Source organism: Magnolia sinica, chromosome 9 (genome assembly GCF_029962835.1).
Source record: "Magnolia sinica isolate HGM2019 chromosome 9, MsV1, whole genome shotgun sequence".
Taxonomy (NCBI): domain Eukaryota; kingdom Viridiplantae; phylum Streptophyta; class Magnoliopsida; order Magnoliales; family Magnoliaceae; genus Magnolia; species Magnolia sinica.
Window position 1 is genome coordinate 2157879 of NC_080581.1, and position 17115 is coordinate 2174993.

The 17115-nt window shown below is 42.0% G+C and overlaps 1 long non-coding RNA gene and 1 other non-coding gene across 3 annotated transcripts; one reads left to right on the forward strand and one right to left on the reverse strand.

Moving 5' to 3' along the window:
* The first annotated feature begins 1021 nt into the window (after window positions 1–1021).
* On the forward strand, window positions 1022–4480 carry LOC131256633 (uncharacterized). Of its 2 annotated transcripts, none has more exons than XR_009176896.1 (4): window positions 1022–1096; window positions 1203–1264; window positions 1446–1575; window positions 4066–4480. It is a non-coding gene; the product is annotated as an uncharacterized LOC131256633 (long non-coding RNA). The 2 variants fall into 2 exon arrangements; XR_009176897.1 differs by lacking the exon at window positions 4066–4480 and adding an exon at window positions 1788–4021.
* An 11465-nt stretch (window positions 4481–15945) lies between these two features.
* On the reverse strand, window positions 15946–16017 carry TRNAD-GUC (transfer RNA aspartic acid (anticodon GUC)). The gene has a single exon. It is a non-coding gene; the product is annotated as a tRNA-Asp (tRNA).
* Window positions 16018–17115: the final 1098 nt, after the last annotated feature.

Sequence of the window (17115 nt, forward strand, 5' to 3'; positions counted from 1 at the left end):
AACAAGGTAAAGGAGACCCTGGCTAGAGCTGGGGAACCTCCGATGCTTAAGTCAGCGACTGGACAGGAAGAGGATTGTTTTGAGGTATTTTCTGCATACCTTTGATCTTGGAGAGTCTTTCTTTTCTAGGAGCGAGAAGTCCCGGCGTGCGGGGATTCTCTTCCCTGTTTTCAGGAGATTTGATTAGATCTCATTTCCAGATATCACCCGATCCCGAGATTCTCGGGATCAGAGATCTTTATACAAGATTTTCGGGATGGCATTTAAGTTTACACCGCCTTTCCCTTGCATGGCTCGGCCTTAACCAACTCTAATAATACACAAGTTTCGGTTGGCTACAAGGATGGGGCCTTTTGCCTTATGTCAAACGAAACGGAATCAATCTATGACTAATATCTTTCTTTATCTGATAGCCGACACTATAACCGATCTAATAAGGGTCGATTTTATGGTCGGTCAGGTGACTTATAGCTTTCGGACCTTAATCGGTTCCTTTAGACGTTACTGCCTCGTTAACCAAGTCAACTTTATGTGTCTTATCTATTTCTTCAATTAGTGGCCAATAAGGAGATGGTCAACAAAGGAAATTCAACAGCAAAACACCGACAGCTATGATCATTCAACCTGTGGATTTGTTGCAAGGACCATCCAAAGTGAGGCCCATCAAACATTTTGGATCACTGAACCGTGGGCCCTACATGTGCAAACTGAAAAACCAAAGGGTAATTTATGAACCTTTTGTGTAAGCATTTTATAATACCTCTTAAATATTAGGGTTGACAAGTCACTAGAAGTATACATGATAAGACCTAATGTGACATGTTCTTGAACTTATCTGATTAACAAGTTCTTTTGATATTGATAATGTCCATAGGAGAATGGGGAACTCCATGTCTTTCTATTTGCTACATTGTGAGAATATCAATCCGGAAAATTTTCTTTTATTTCAGTGGACTTGGATTTGGTATCATTGAGATTTCTTATAGCCTCACAGGATTTCTTTGATTTTGCTATAGGTCCAGGCAATTGTCCAGGATACTCTGAAGAACATGAGGTAACAGAACCTCTAGCAACTACAGAACTAGTATGGTTTATCGTATGTATCAGTTACCATGGTTTCTGCATTGATCTTGCCTTTTAATTGTGCCTCCATTAGTTTGTTCACGTTTTATCATAACACACCTGTATTTCAATCACTGTAGGCCTCTGCTTTATTGGCTCTACCCATTGTATTTCTTTATAGGGTGTTATCAGCCATTTTCTGGTTAGTCCTCACCTCTTTTCTTTTTTTCTTAGTACTTTCTGAATGTTTTCTGTTTGTTCTCATTGGGAAATCATGATCATGTTTCATTCTCACTCCTCTCCTGTACCTTTGGTTGTGGTTTGTACACTAAGATCACGGTTGCATCCTTTTCATTTGGTCTTTTTTTCCCCCTTTGTTGCAGTAAAAAGCCAGGGAAACCTACCCAGAATGCCGATGTGAATCATGCACCTCGCAGGCACAAGCGCAGGCATGCTGACAAGTAGAGTGCCTTGACGTATTTGGATTTAGGCTTTGTTGTATTTAAATTGAAGGTATGTAATTTCTACCTTCAGGAAACATTCCCAATGATTGTGAGCATCTCTAATTTCATAGTGTTTTTTTTTTTCTCTCTCTTGTTTTTTTTTTTTAATTTTTAATTTTTAATATTGTTTTTATACATAACATAATTTAAATTTGCAAATGAACATTGTGAATGTTTGATAATTATTTTGTTGTTGTTGTTGTAATTGACATCTTCATCCAGCTGTTTTTGAGTGAGCCACTATCTACACCCACCCTGATTGATACGGGATCAACATTTAAAGAATCGTCTGAAATTGCCTGATACATACTGGTATCGCCCATGAACAATACTGGTGTGTCAGCCCTGTTTAGGCCCAAAACAGTCCGATACAGGGTGATACACAGTGCTACATAGAAGTATCAGCAGTGAATAATACGTTACGTAATACACCGATTTAAACCTTGTAATTGGGTGCTTCCCTTTCTACTATTGTCAATACAATAGTACTGTACCGTTGTATTACCAAAAGTCAAAAGAAAAGGATGCCATCATTAACCAGGGTGGGTATAGACATCAACTGACTTCTAGGAAACCCAGAATATTTGGTGAATGCTTCAGACATGCTGACGAGACATGGATATGGTGGGAAAACAATTAGCATAATGTTATGAGGCCTGGCAATGGGCTGGGCCCTGGCCTGGTTTTGAACTGGTTGGGCCTGGCCTTCTGACTGGCTCTATTCAATTGTTTTCCCTGGGTGCAGGCCCAGCCCATTGTCAACCTTAAATGTTGTTGTAATAATTGAATTTTTTTAGGGAGGGATTGTACTTGCTGGAATTCAGAGATTGATATTGAAGATTTAGCAACCTCATTTGGATCTTGGATGTAGAATTTAACTGTTTATATTGTTGTGAAAGATCCCACAAGAGGCTGGAGACTTGTGTGGATGAACAAAACTATACATGAAATTGGTTATTTGTAGACTGCTCTAGCAGCTCTATTTCTTCCAGCTTCAGGAAAACATATCCTAGACAAGGGCTCTTACAATCAAAACCATTTGAGCATACCCAAAATAGAAAACCATATATAATGATGCTAATGCCATCGTACGCCTTACCCTAATGCCTCAAAAAATGACACCTTAAAACGAAGTGATGAGGACATTCGAGCACCATTTAGAGTATACCAGTGGAAGAGAGCTTTGGCCCTAGTTCCAGCATATCTATGGTTGGATGTTCATCATATGGGGTCCGGATCAAGTACTTAGCCATGTTGGAAGACCTCACATGCATGTTTATGCATCTTTGAAAACCCTACACTGGAAAGATGCATATGAGCTGCATTAGGAGCTTATTGAACACATCTAGACTATTCGATTGAGTGGATGTTTTCGTTGGATTGTTGGATTTCTCGCATTGGATCATCCCGCCCGTTGGCTCATCTTGATCATTGGGCCATCTTGGCTACGGACATCATGGGACATTAGTTTAGTTGTTTTCTTAGTTATTTTATTTATTTTGTGGGTGTTTTTATGTTTTAGTTGATTTAGGAGGTATTTTGGACATATTTTAGCAACATGGGGTATTTTGAATGTTTTAGAATAATAAGGGTGTTTTGATAAAAATACCCTCAAAAGACTATAAAGCCTGGGGCGTGTGAATGCTCTAGGGTTGACATGCATTGAATAAAAACTTCTCTTTTTGCTTGAGCAAAGGAAACCTCCTGTGATTGGAGTGGTGTGAAGCCATGGAGTGAATCCATCTTATCTCTCTCTTTTCTCTTCTTTCAAGGAAATATTACATATCTCTCTCTCTCTCTCTCTCTCTCTCTCTCTCTCTCTCTCTCTCTCTTTTTCTTTATTTTCCTTTTGCTTCCCTTTAAACCCATCCCCATCATCTCCAAAATCCATCTAAACCTAAACCTAAACCTACCCTAGCCATACAACCGTATGGACTCCACCTTGACCATACGACCGTACGTCCATCTGTATGGCTAACCCACCTCCTCCCAGTTTCCCTCCTTGATCTTTGCTCCTTGCTCTTCTCTCTAAAACCCATAACCCTAAGCCTAAAACCCTAAAGCCCAATCCTACAACTTACATTCCATGAGCCCTAATCCTAAACCTCAACTCTTTTTTTGAGCGACTAGAAATAAAATTTATTGTATGAAAGGCCAAGGCCATAATATACAAAAAAACAAAAACTAGACATCCACCCAAAGAGCCTTTATGGCTCTACCCAACTGGCTGGAAAACGATCTACGATCTTCGTGGCAACTGCCCATTCTATTACATGAAATTTTGCCTTGGAAAACACTTCCTCAGCTCGACCCGACCGATTTCTGAAAGTTCTATCATTTCTTTCCAACCATAAGAGCCATAACCCCGCCAACAAAGCAAGGTGCCAAACTTTTCACACCGGAAGCCCATGCATACCTTCATGCCACATGTAGAGAAATGGACTGATGCAACTTGGCGAGACCCACATAACTCACATCACTTGTCTTATTGCTGTGACAGGGATTAATCTTTCTCTGGAGAGGGAGATTGCGTGCTTGCTGGCGTCAAGATGTACTTCCAGAGATGCGATAATTCAGGTTTGTGGTAGAATCAGATAGTGGGTGTTGCTTTTCAGCCTAGTTCTTCGTGCATGTAGGCCCCGCATGTGGGACCCACACACTCATAATACCAACAGTGGGTTTTGAATTGGAACCCTTTAGAAAGAAAGAAAAAAAAACAAAGCTTGATATTCTCACACAAACAGACTTTACAGTTGAAACTGAGCTTGTTTCCTAGAGATGTAAGCTCTCTCAGTCGGAGAATGCCCTATCGCTGGCCCAGATGTTATCTTTCATTTACTAGGACGGAATGCTGTAGTTATTTGTCGAATATTCACTCTTTTGTAGAATTTCATTTGTTCATTATTCATTCAAAATTCTTCTGGTTTGTGTACCAAAAATAGATGATACAATGGCCATAGTGTTTGTGATGAGGAATCATATGATGCCCATACTGAGGATTTTGGTGGGTGTTAGTGGGGCCCATTTTTCAGTGGTCCATATCACTGATGTGTTGGGACCTACAGAGGATGGACTCTGCCCCAAATTTTCAGTTAATGGTAAAAAAGAGTACTGGAAAAAAGGACCCATGGTTGGCATGGTACAGCTGGTTGTATTGGATTTAGGATTTTGCACCCTCAGTGCCTGTGCTGGGAATAACCTTGTCAGTATAAACTGATTTTTGTTTATGAAGGCTGTGGTTGGGAATCCAGACCGTTGCTCTGTTGTTCACGGCGTGGATGGCCTGCAGCTGAAAAATCTACATGATGAGGCAATCTTAATCTCGGGATTTGTGGCCTGCAAGTAGATGGTTATGAAGGGAAATGCATTAAAAAGGCACAAACTGGTGGTTCAGATCTTCCAATCTGGGATATTTTTGGGTAATCCTGGTACAGATCTCGTTTGGCAAATGGATTGGTTAGAGGAGGATTCTACCGTGATTTATATGTTTTATGAACACCGTCCTTCCAATTTTCCATTTCATTTTAGGGCCTGTTTGATTTTCTAATTACATAGGTAATTCCAGGTAAATGGGTAATAATTATTTACCTGTGTATTTCCGGTTAGATTTACAAGGTGATGTTGACCGCCCCCTTTCATTTACAGCACTCCTCACATCATTTGAGGAGAAAATTGTTAAATCTCGGGTCCCATCATGATGTGTGTGTTTTATCCACATCGTCCATTCCTTTAGCCAACTCATTTTAGGGCATGAGCAAAAAACGAGGCAGATCCAGAGATCAAGTGGACCACAACACAGGAAAAAAATGGGAATTGAACTCCTACCATTGAAAGCTTCCTGAGGACCCCAAAAGTTTTGGTTCAAGTTGATATTTTTGTTTCCCCTTTATCGATGACTCTGTGATCTTATGAACAGGTTGGATGACAAATAAACATCAATGTGGGCCCTAGGGAGAAAACAACTTTCAACCGTTGACGTCTTAATGATCATTGTTTCCTAAGGTGTGGTCCACTTGAGCTTTGGATCTGTCTCTTTTTTGGTTTCATGCCTTAAAATGTATTTTTTTTTTAAAGAATAAATGGTGTGGATAACTCACATATATCATGGTGGGGCCTACATATTTAAATCAGTAATAACAGGTATTGTATGGACCGCTTTTCGAAATGTAATTCCCGATTAATTTCAAACAGGTGGCGTATGTAATAATTACTTATTTGCCTGTGTTTCAAACAGAGTACTGGAAAAAAGGACCCACTTGGCACGGGGTTAGATTCAGCAAAGTTAGAAGAAGCATTTGGAGAACTGGCAATCCTAGCAATTTGGTGGTCAGTTTGGGAGGAGAGGAATAATAGATGTTTCAATGGCAGATCACTTCGGTCAAAGATGTCTGGCTGAGGGCTAAAAATCTTATATTCGAATAGGCGGGCAATGTTAATGGGCTGGCTCAGGACAATCTTTTGTTTCTTGGCTGTTAGGTTCTCTGCTAACTCAGCAAGGTCCTATCTTTTTTTCCTTTTACCCATGGTTGGCATAGTACAGTTGGTTGTATTGGATTTAGGATTTTGCACCCTCAGTGCCTGTGCTGGGAATAACCTTGTCAGTATAAACTAATTTTTGTCTATGAAGACTGTGGTTGGTAATCCAGGCCGTTGCTCTGTTGTTCACGGCGTGGATGGCCTGCAGCTGAAAAATCTACATGATAAGGCAATCTTAATCTCTAGATTTGTGGCCTACAAGTAGATGGTTATGAAGGGAAATGTTGGGGGCCTTGCACAAAACCTTAGGATCTAGCCCTCCAGAACAAACCAGAATTATGGATAATAAAGCAATGAAATAAATCAAAGCATCAATCACACACTAAACAAGAGATTTTTACATGGAAAACCCTCAAAGAAGTAAAAACCACGGGACCTCATCCAGATCAACAATTCTCTATGAAGTAAAACGTTACAACCTTCTTCACTCATGCAGGAGTGAATAAACAATAAGAAAACCAAAGAAAATGGAGAGATCTCACCGATTACGAGGACGTGAATGCACTGAGATATGGTAGATCACATCTACGAGCATAACCTCCCTTCCACTACGACTGGTCGAGCCAACCTTACGACCGGTCGAGCACCACCCACGACCGGTTGTGAACCACCCACGACCAGTCGTGTCAGGGCACGAACCCACGACTGGTCGTACACCAGTCCACGACCGGTCGAGCAGGGCTCACGACCGGTCGATGATGGGTCAAAAAACCCATCAAATCTCTCCCTTTTTGACCCAGGAGGGATTCACATTCTTTAAGTCAGACAGGTTTCTACAAACCTCAAACTTGCCCTTAAGCAAAGCCTTGGTCATCATGTCTGACCCATTATTGTCTGTGTGTACCTTCTCAAGCTATAACACCTTCTGTCCCAAAATATCCATGATCCAGTGATACCGAATCTCTATCTGCTTTGACTTGGAATGCTGACTTGGATTCTTACTCAAGTGTATAGCACTCTGACTATCGCAATAGACCACGTGCTCCTCCTGCTTCAGGCTAAGTTCCTGTAAGAACCTCTTCATCCAAAGCATCTCTTTACATGCCTCTGTGACTGCAATGTACTCGGCCTCTGTCGTCGACAATGCTACGACCTTCTGTAGCTTGCTCTGCCAAGAAACCACTTCCCCTGTAAACGTGAACATGAACCCCGATATATACTTCCTGGAATCTATGTCACCTGCCATATCTACATCTATGTAGCCCTCTAACACAGGTTTACCGTCACCATAGCATAGGCTCAACCTGGATGAGCCTCTTAGATACCGCAGTATCTATTTCACCGCTGCCCAATTTTCTTTGTCAGGATTGGCAAGATACCAGCTGACAACATCAACCGCATATGCTATGTCTGAGCATGTATACACCATAGCATACATCAAACTTCCTACAGCTGACGTGTAGGGTATCTTCTGCATCTCTTCCACCTCTGTCTTCGTCTTGGGACACTGCCTGTCGCTCAATCTGAAGTGACCATCTAGTGGAGTACTGACCGGCTTCGCTGCATTCATATTGAACCGCTCTGGGACTTTCTCAATATATCGCTCTTGTGACAGCCAAAGCTTCTTGCTGCTTCTGTCACGGGTTATCTCCATTCCTAGGATCTGTTTAGCTGGGCCCAAGTCTTTCATCGAAAAAACTTGCTCAACTCCTATTTCAGCCTATTGATCTTCTTGATGTCTTTTCCCATGATGAGCATGTCATTAACGTATAACAGCAGAATTAAAAAATCACCATTTGAGAACTTGCGCGTGAACACACAGTGGTCCGACTTCGTTCTGTCATACCCATGCTTCAACATAAACGAGTCAAACTTCTTGTACCATTGCCGTGGAGCTTGTTTCAGCCCATACAAGTTCTTCCTCAGCCTACACACCATATGCTCTTTACTTTTGACTTCGAACCCCTCTGGTTGGTGCATGTATATCTCTTCTTCTAGGTCACCATGGAGAAAGACAGTTTTAACATCTAACTACTCTATCTCCAGATCCATGCTAGCAGTCAACCCAAGCAACACCCGTACGGATGTCATCTTCACCACCGGTGAGAAAATCTCCTCGAAGTCTATGCCTTTCCTCTGACCAAACTCTTTCATCACAAGTCTGGCCTTGAACCTCGTCTGTGAATTCTTCTGCTCAACCTTCTTTCTGAACACCCACTTATTGCTCAAAGCTTTCTTGCCCTTAGGTAGTTTCACCATGTCGTAGGTGTGGTTCTTATGCAAGGATTCCATCTCCTTTTGCCTAGCTTTCAACCACTCCCCCTTATGCTCGTCGGCTAGGGCCTCAGAATAATCTTCTAGCTCTCCCCCATCAGTCAACATAATGTACTCATGTGGCGAGTACCTCTTCGACGGCTGTCTGTCCTAGATGACCTCCTCACCTATGGCTCAACAGGTGGATCAAGTGGAGGCTGCTCCCCTGGTCCATCTTCTCAAGGAACTCTCTCATCCTTTGCACCTTGCTGTACTCCCCCGTCATCAGGCACCACGGGAGGAGTAATCGGATCCATGTCCTCTAGCTCACCTGAACTAGGCTGGTTCTTCTCTGGCTTACCAATGTCTTATATGCACTGATCTTCAAAGAATACCACATCTCTGCTCCTGACGAGCTTCTTTTCGGTCGGATCCCACAATCTGTAACTGAATTTTTCATCACTGTACCCCAAGAATACACACTGTCTGATCTTCATATCGAGCTTGGACCTCTCGTCCTCTAGTACGTGAACGGATGCCCTGCATCCAAACACCCTGAGATGATTGTACGATGGATCAGGTCCAGTCCACACCTTCTCAGGTACTTCTCTATTCAACAGGGCTGATGAAGACCTGTTTATCAAATACACCGCCGTGTGCATTGCTTCTCCCCAGAACGTCTTGGGCAATTTTGTATAGGATAACATGCATCTGATTCTCTCTACGATGGTGCGATTCATTCGCTCAGCTACACCATTATGTTGGGGGGTCTTGGGAACTGTCTGTTCATGCCGTATACCCAGGGACTTACAATACTCATGGAAGTAGCCAATGTATTCACCACCATTGTCAGTGCGGATGCACTTCAATGATCTACATGTCTCTCTCTCGACCATAGCATGAAACAATTTAAACACACCAAAGACCTCGTCCTTGGATTTCAAAGCATACACCCAAACCCTCCTAGATGCATCATATATAAAAGTAACAAAATACAATGCCCCACCCAAGGTTTTTGTCCTCATAGGACCACAAACATCAGAATAAATCAAATCTAATACATGCACTTTATTAACATGAGAAACAGTTTTAACAAATGAAACTCTATGTTGTTTCTCTGATAAACAATCAAGACAGGTTTTGAGAGGTGTACTTGTCGCGTCTGGAAGGAGTTACTTCCTCGCTAGTAACTGAAGCCCTTTTTCACTCATGTGGCCTAGACACCTGTGCCACATGTTAATAGCTGAATCTTTCGCTGCGTTCAACCCACCCTTGCACATACTGACGCTTGTCTTGTAAAGGGTGCGACACTTCTTTCCTCTGGCCACGATCAATGAACCCTTGATGAGCTTTCAACGCCCACCAGCAAACCGGCTTTCATAGCCATCATCATCCAACCTTCCCGTCGACATCAAGTTGAGGCGAAGGTCTAGGATATGCCTTACATCCCTGAGAACCAATGTGCAGCCCACATCGGTCTTCACATAAATATCATCGACTCCCACGATCTTTGATACGTCAGAATTTTCCATCTTTACAGTCCCATAGTCACCTGACTTGTAGTTTGTGAAGAAGTCCCTGCATGGAGTCGCATGAAAAGAAGCTCCCGAAGGTCTAGGATATGCCTCACATCCCTAAGAACCAATGTGCAGCCCACATCGGTCTTCACATAAATATCATCGACTCCCACGATCTTCAATACGTCAGAATTTTCCATCTTTACAGTCCCATAGTCACCTGACTTGTAGTTTGTGAAGAAGTCCTTGCATGGAGTCGCATGAAAAGAAGCTCCCGAGTCAATCACCCAGTCGGTGTCCTGACTCGTAGCCGTGAGACAAACATCATGATCTGCTGAAAGAGTAATAACAACGTCACCATCTGTACCGCAATGGAATCTGATTCATCTTCCTTCTTTTTTCCTTTCTTGTCGTTCTTAGCCTTACGACATTCATGCTTATAGTGACCCTTCTTGTTACAATTCCAGCATTCAATATTTTTTCTGTTACTTGACTTGCCTCTTGATTTATCTCGGGCCTTCCCACCCTTCCTGTTCTTTCCTCTCCCTCGTTCCTGTGTCACAAGAGCCTCTTGCTAAGTAGACCCCTGAGACTTCCTCCTTGTCTCCTCATTGAAGAGACAACTGGTTACATGTTTCATGGATATCTTTCCGTCTGGCGCGGAGTTACTTAGAGACACCACCAATGTCTCCCAACTGTCAAGTAATGAACTAAGTAATAGTAAAGCCTGCAATTCATCATACAGGACCATCTTCATAGAAGAGAGTTGGTTCACTATATTGTTGACCTCATTCATGTGCGCGGCCACAGAACCACCATCTTTGAACTTGAGATTCACAAGTCTCCTTATCAGAAAAATCTTATTGCCGGCTATTTTCCTCTCATACAGCCCTTGTAATTTCAACCATAAGCTAGTGGATAAGGTTTCCGTAGACACATGGTGGAACACAGAATCATCCAGCCATTGTCTAATAAACCCCACCGCCTTTCGGTCCATCTTCTTCCAATCATCATCAGACATATCCTTGAATTTTGCTGATATGCCTAAAATTGGATAATATAACTCCTTGCAATAAAGCAAGTCCTCCACTTAGCCTTCCATATGGTCCAGTTAGAACCATTGAGGCTGATCATTCTTGATGAGCCACCTTCCATAATTCAAAACCGATCCTACCCATTCAATGAACTTAGCTCTGATACTACTTTGTTGGGGGCCTTGGACAAAACCTTAAGATCTAGCCCTCCAGAACAAACCAGAATTATGGATAATAAAGCAATGAAATAAATCAAAGCATCAATCACACACCACACAAGAGATTTTTACGTGGAAAACCCTCAAAGAGGTAAAAACCACGGGATCTCGTCCAGATCAACAATCCACTATGAAGTAGAACGTTACAACCTTCTTCACTCGCACAGGAGTGGATAAACAATAAGAAAAATAAAGAAAACAGAAAGATCTCATCGATTACAAGGACGTGAAAGCACTGAGATATGGTAGATCACCTCTACGACCATAGCCTCCCTTCTACAAGCTTCTTCTCTCTCTCTCTCTCTCTCTCTCTCTCTCTCTCTCTCTCTCACACACACACACACACACACACACCTTTGATAGCCCTAAACCCTTTAGGAAACCCTCTTGTGCTTTTTTCTTCACACATCATCACTTAAAAAAACCCTAGGGGCCCCTTTTTATAGTTTTAGGAAACTCATTTTCGCATCCCAGTTGCGAAAGGACTTGTGATACGAAATCTATGCAAAATCGTGGAACGAATCTGCGTAACTATGACTGGTCAGCCAACCCTACGACCGGTCGGGCCAACCCTACGGCCGGTCGGGCACCACCCACGACCGGTCGAGCACCCCGGAGAAAAATAGTACGCACTCGCTAGACTTTGAATCGTGTCAGGGCACGAACCCACGACTAGTCGTACACTAGTCCACGACCGGTTGAGCAGGGCTCACGACCGGTCGACGACGGGTCAAAAAATCCATCAGGAAATGCATTAAAAAGGTGCAAACTGGTGGTTCAGATCTTCCAATCTGGGATATTTTTGGGTAATCCTGGTACAAATCTCATTTGGCAAATGGATTGGTTAGAGGAGGATTCTACCGTGATTTATATGTTTTATCAACACCGTCCTTCCATTTTTCCATTTCATTTTAGGGAATAATACTAAAATCCAGGCAGATCTAAGGCTCATGCAATCAACACTACGAGAAACAGAGGGAATTGGGTGACTACTGTTGAAAACTTCTTAGGCCACAGAAAGCTCTGATCAAGATGATTTTTGTGTTTTCCCTTCATTCAGGTCTGTGTGACCTTACGAAGAGGTTAGACGGCAAATAACCTCATGGTGGGCCTCAGGAAGGTTTTAACGGTAGTCCTTCCATTCCCACTACTTTTGTGTTGTGGCCGACTAGAACTTTGGATGTGCATATTCTTGGGGATCATGCTTTAGAATGATATGAAAAAGTTGATGGATGGTGTGGATGTAACACATAAATCATGGCGGGCCCAAAATAGTGTCACACGATTAAAAGTTGGGTTGTTTATATTCTAGAGAAATTTGGGACTATGGACCCCACTTCTATCTAGTAGGTTTTATGAAGCAATACAAACTTCATTTAGGAACTTAGACCTGCTCGTACGGACAGCGAATTTGAGGACGAAAATACCCCTCCTTTCACGAAAACGGATTGGGTACTCCTCTGCCACCAGCCAATGGCGGATGGTCGGTGGTCTATGGGCCCCACCATGATGTATGCTTTTCATCCATGTCGTCCATATATTTTTCCACATCATTTTATGGTATGAGACCAAAAATGACGTATATCCAAATCTCAAGTGTACCACATTATAGGACACAATGTTGAATGAGCGCCGACCATTGAAAACTTTTTGGGGGCCCACTGTGATGTTTGTGAGAAATCCTCCCCGTCTAAGTTCATTCATAGGGTCACAAAGTCCTGGATGAAGAGGAAAAACAAATTTAATAATGATCTAAAACTTCCATAACCCCTAGAAGGGTTTCAATGGTAGACGTTCAATTCCCCATTGCCTTTTACAGTGTGGTCTACTTGATAATTACATCTATCTTATTTTTCGTCTCAAGCCTTAATATGAGCTCGCCAAATAGATGGACGGTTTGGATATAACACATACTTCATGATGGGACCCACAAAAGAAATGTGATTTCGGAAAGCTGGGTTTCCCTATTGCTACGGATTATAACCGTAGCCATAATCGTAGCCCCTGCTTTTTCAATATGTCCTTCGATATATGTATTTCGATATATCAAAGGTCTTTCGATTTTATCGAAAAAGGTCCAGAATTGTAGAGCGAGTTTTGCTCAAAAATCCTGCAATTTTCAATACATATCAAAGAGTATTTAATACGTACAGAAGGTGATTTTACCTATAGCTACGGATTATAACCGTAGCCATAACTAGTATAAGCAAAAAAATTTATTTATTTTATTTTATTGTTATTTTTTTACATGGAGAACTTTATTCTACCTACAATTTTCTCTAATACGTATTTATATAAATATCTATATATAAGCATATAAAAAAATATTTCTCTCTTTTTTTTCATTTCTTTTTTTTTTCATTTAACAAGAATATCATCTAAACCAAAATTAGTTACTTGATGTACCCATATGATTTTGGGGTAGGAGAAGCTACTTTAGCCAACCAACCTGGCTATTTTTCAAGATTCCATCAGGTCGATAGTCGAAAATCAGCAGGGCAAACTAGAAATTGAGCGGGGCAAACATAAAATTAAGCGGGGCAAACACGAAATTGAGCGGGGCAAACTAGAAATTGAGCGGGGCAAACACGAATTGAGCGGGACCAACGAGAAATTCAGTGGGGCAAACATGAAATTGAGCGGGGCAAACACGAAATTCAGCGAGACAAACTAGAAATTCAGCAGGGCAAACATAAAATTAAGCGAGGCAAACTAGAAATTGAGCGGGGCAAACTAGAAATTGAGTGGGGCAAACATAAAATTCAACGGGGCAAACATGAAATTGAGCGGGGCAAACATGAGGTCTGTGTTAGGGACCAAATGCATTTTATATAGGGGAGTGACTATGGGAGAGAGTTTTGTGGGTCTTATCACTCCGTATGTGTTATATCCAGTTCGTAAATTCATTTGGGGAGCTTGTCTTAAGGCTTGAGATGAAAAATAAGACAGATCTAACTATCAAGTGGACCACACTGCAAAAACCAGTAGAGGATTGAACGTCTACCATTGAAACCCTTTTTGGGGTCACAAAAGTTTTGGATCAATATGAAATTTATTTTTACTCTTCATTCAGGTGTTTGTAACCTTATAAAAAGATCGAACATAAAATAAACATTACGGTGGGCCCTACAAATTGTTTAACGGTGAAAATCATTATTGCTGCTACTATTTATGGTGTGGTTCAGATGATCTTTGGATATGATTCAGTTTTTGGATAATGCTCTAATGCTCTAAAATAATCTAGATATAATAAATACATCATTGTGTGACTATATAACCTTGATCTCCTTTGAACCGTTCGTACAACTTGGAGATCGAGGAGTGTCAGTGCTCCTCTTCCAACGACATGTACCTACAGCAGTTGTACACCAGCCAATCAGCTTCCCTCTCCGGCACAACATGCGATCATTTGAGGCGCTGACATGTTAAGAAATCCTAATGGTGGATTAGGTATTGCCCTGCCAGTTCCGAGCTCCAGATAGACTAATGCTCCTAGGCCTACTATGTTTTTTTTCCATCTAACTGGTTCATAAGGTCTCTTAAACATTAATGAAGGGAAAACACAAATATATTTTGCACTGTCTTGGGTGAGGCCGGGGTCCCACTAATCCACTCTCTGATGGATCATGCTTACAGAATACATGCATAGTACGTTCATGGCAACCTAAGCTATTTTAACTGTAGGCCTCACTACGGAATATGGATATAGCTTATGCCATGGCCCAAAAGTTACATGGATTGGGTGATTTTAGTAATCTGATAGGTGGCTATTAAGTATTTCTTGAAAAGGAAGCTATGGCTGTCCATCAATCCTAGGTGAATGGTATTAGCATATATCTAGATTTTTAACTAGTGAAAGAGGTAGATGCATGGTTGTGAGACTGGGAAGAGCCCCATGCGGCTTACTTGACTAAATCGACTCATACTCGGCTCGACCTGATTGACACCACAAAACTAGCATTTCAAATACTCAGGTGGGCTACCACACTGGCACAATAGGCAACGTGATTTTCACTTGTTTATGTTAAATCTCACCGTTCCTATGGTATGGCCCACCTAAGTTTTTGGCAAGCTTTAGAAAAGGATGAATGGAGTGAATGTCACATGGACACTGCAGTGGGCCCCACCAAAGTTGCCCCATACAGAAGGACAGGAAACCGTGGGATCTGACTTTAAGGCAAACCTTTGAAAACGTTGTCGTCCACTCTTACCTACGTGGTGGCCCACCATAACATTGGATCTACTTACTTTTCTGATTCCCCACTGTTTCATTTGCTTACAAATCAAATGAAGGGTGTGGATGTCAAAAAGGCTATCATGGATGGGAATTTCAAACGATCACAATATCAACCCTTTGGTAGATCTAGACCGTTGATCAATCAAGTCCACCTTATAGAACTCTTACATGAAGTGGCCTTGAGTGATAGGGACTTGTAGCAGCATTGAGCGTCAGCAAGACCAAGGCAGATATCTCAGCTTGCTGAGATAGAATATGTGGGAACAATAGCCGTTGAATTGTGATGTAATAATACATAAGATGGGATATTCAAGGTCGGCAGATCATAAACTTTCCATCAACGCCGTCAAGGGAGTCGCTTGCAAACAATGATCATTCATCCACGTTGGATAAATTGTCAACTACCAATCGAGTGGATGATTTCTCTTCAATTTGTGGGGCCTGGATGGTGGGGCCACTCACCAGGAAGGAGCTCCAGTGGATGGGAGTATGCATCAATGCAGGTGTCCCTTGGGGGTACGTTTAGATCTTTAGAAATAGAAGAAAAAATGTTAGGATGGTATATCAAACGGATTCAATCAGGCGGTGAGAAATCAGTGGCCATTTCATTCCAACGGTCATGGATTCAATCAGGGGAAAAAAAAACGCCGTTGCCGGGGATCGAACCCGGGTCACCCGCGTGACAGGCGGGAATACTCACCACTATACTACAACGACCTTGTTGTTAGTTGTTTTCTGTATGTCATATATAAATGATATAGTTAGGCGGGTCAAATTTCTGTGGGGCCTACCATGATATATGGGTTTTATCCAGTGCATCAGTTAGTTTTCTATATAATTTTATCTTATGAGATCAAAAAATTAGGCAGAGGAAAAGGTCAAGTAGATCACACCACAGGAAGCATCAGTGTAGGGACAACCAACCCCCAAAACCTTCATAGGGGCCATCGTGATTTTTATTTGCCATCCAACCTGTTCATAAGGTCATATGGACCTAGACGAAGGGAAAACACAAATATCATCTTGATCCAAAATTTTTGTGGCTCCCAAGAAGTTTTTTAATGGTGGGCGTTAAATCCCCACTGAGTGGTCCACTTGAGCCTTGGATATGGCTAATTTTTGGGTTTACCCCCTAAAATTATCTGGTAAAACAGATGGACGGTGTGGATAAATCCCATATATCACGGGGGGCCTACAGAGCCCTTCTTAGATGGATTATTGTCAATACGGAATAATGAAAATGAAATAATGATAATAGTGATAATTACATCAATATAAAATAATATAAAATAATGAGAATGAAATCAATAATGATCATTCAGCTATCATTCCTTCCCTCCCTGTACACCGAGGTCAGGTGTGCTACCCGTAACAGCAGTAACCCAGAACTGCCATCCTTTGCACAAAACAATACATATACTTCCTTGAACAACTAGATGAACAAACAGAATCTACCTTATAGTTTGGATCTGCTGCTCCCAACTCAATCTCTCGATGAAACCCCTGGCTGGGCTGGGACAGGATGCAGTCCGCTTCCAGTAGGCCCACAATCCTGTCATTCCAACCGTTGATATATTGGTACAGATGTGAATGCCACATGATCCCAAACAAATCCCAGATTGAGATTGTCTTACTAAGATATCTTGGACGCAGAGTTTGTGGATGATGGGACACATCAGACTGGTTACGAAATCATGGATTGGATTGGGTGGGTCCTCTCCTTGCCTGTACTGACCTAGGCACAAGCTCAACATGGCAGGATTTGATTGAGGCGGGCGGTTGTCTGAGACGGCCCAGAGCAAAGCATATGTATGA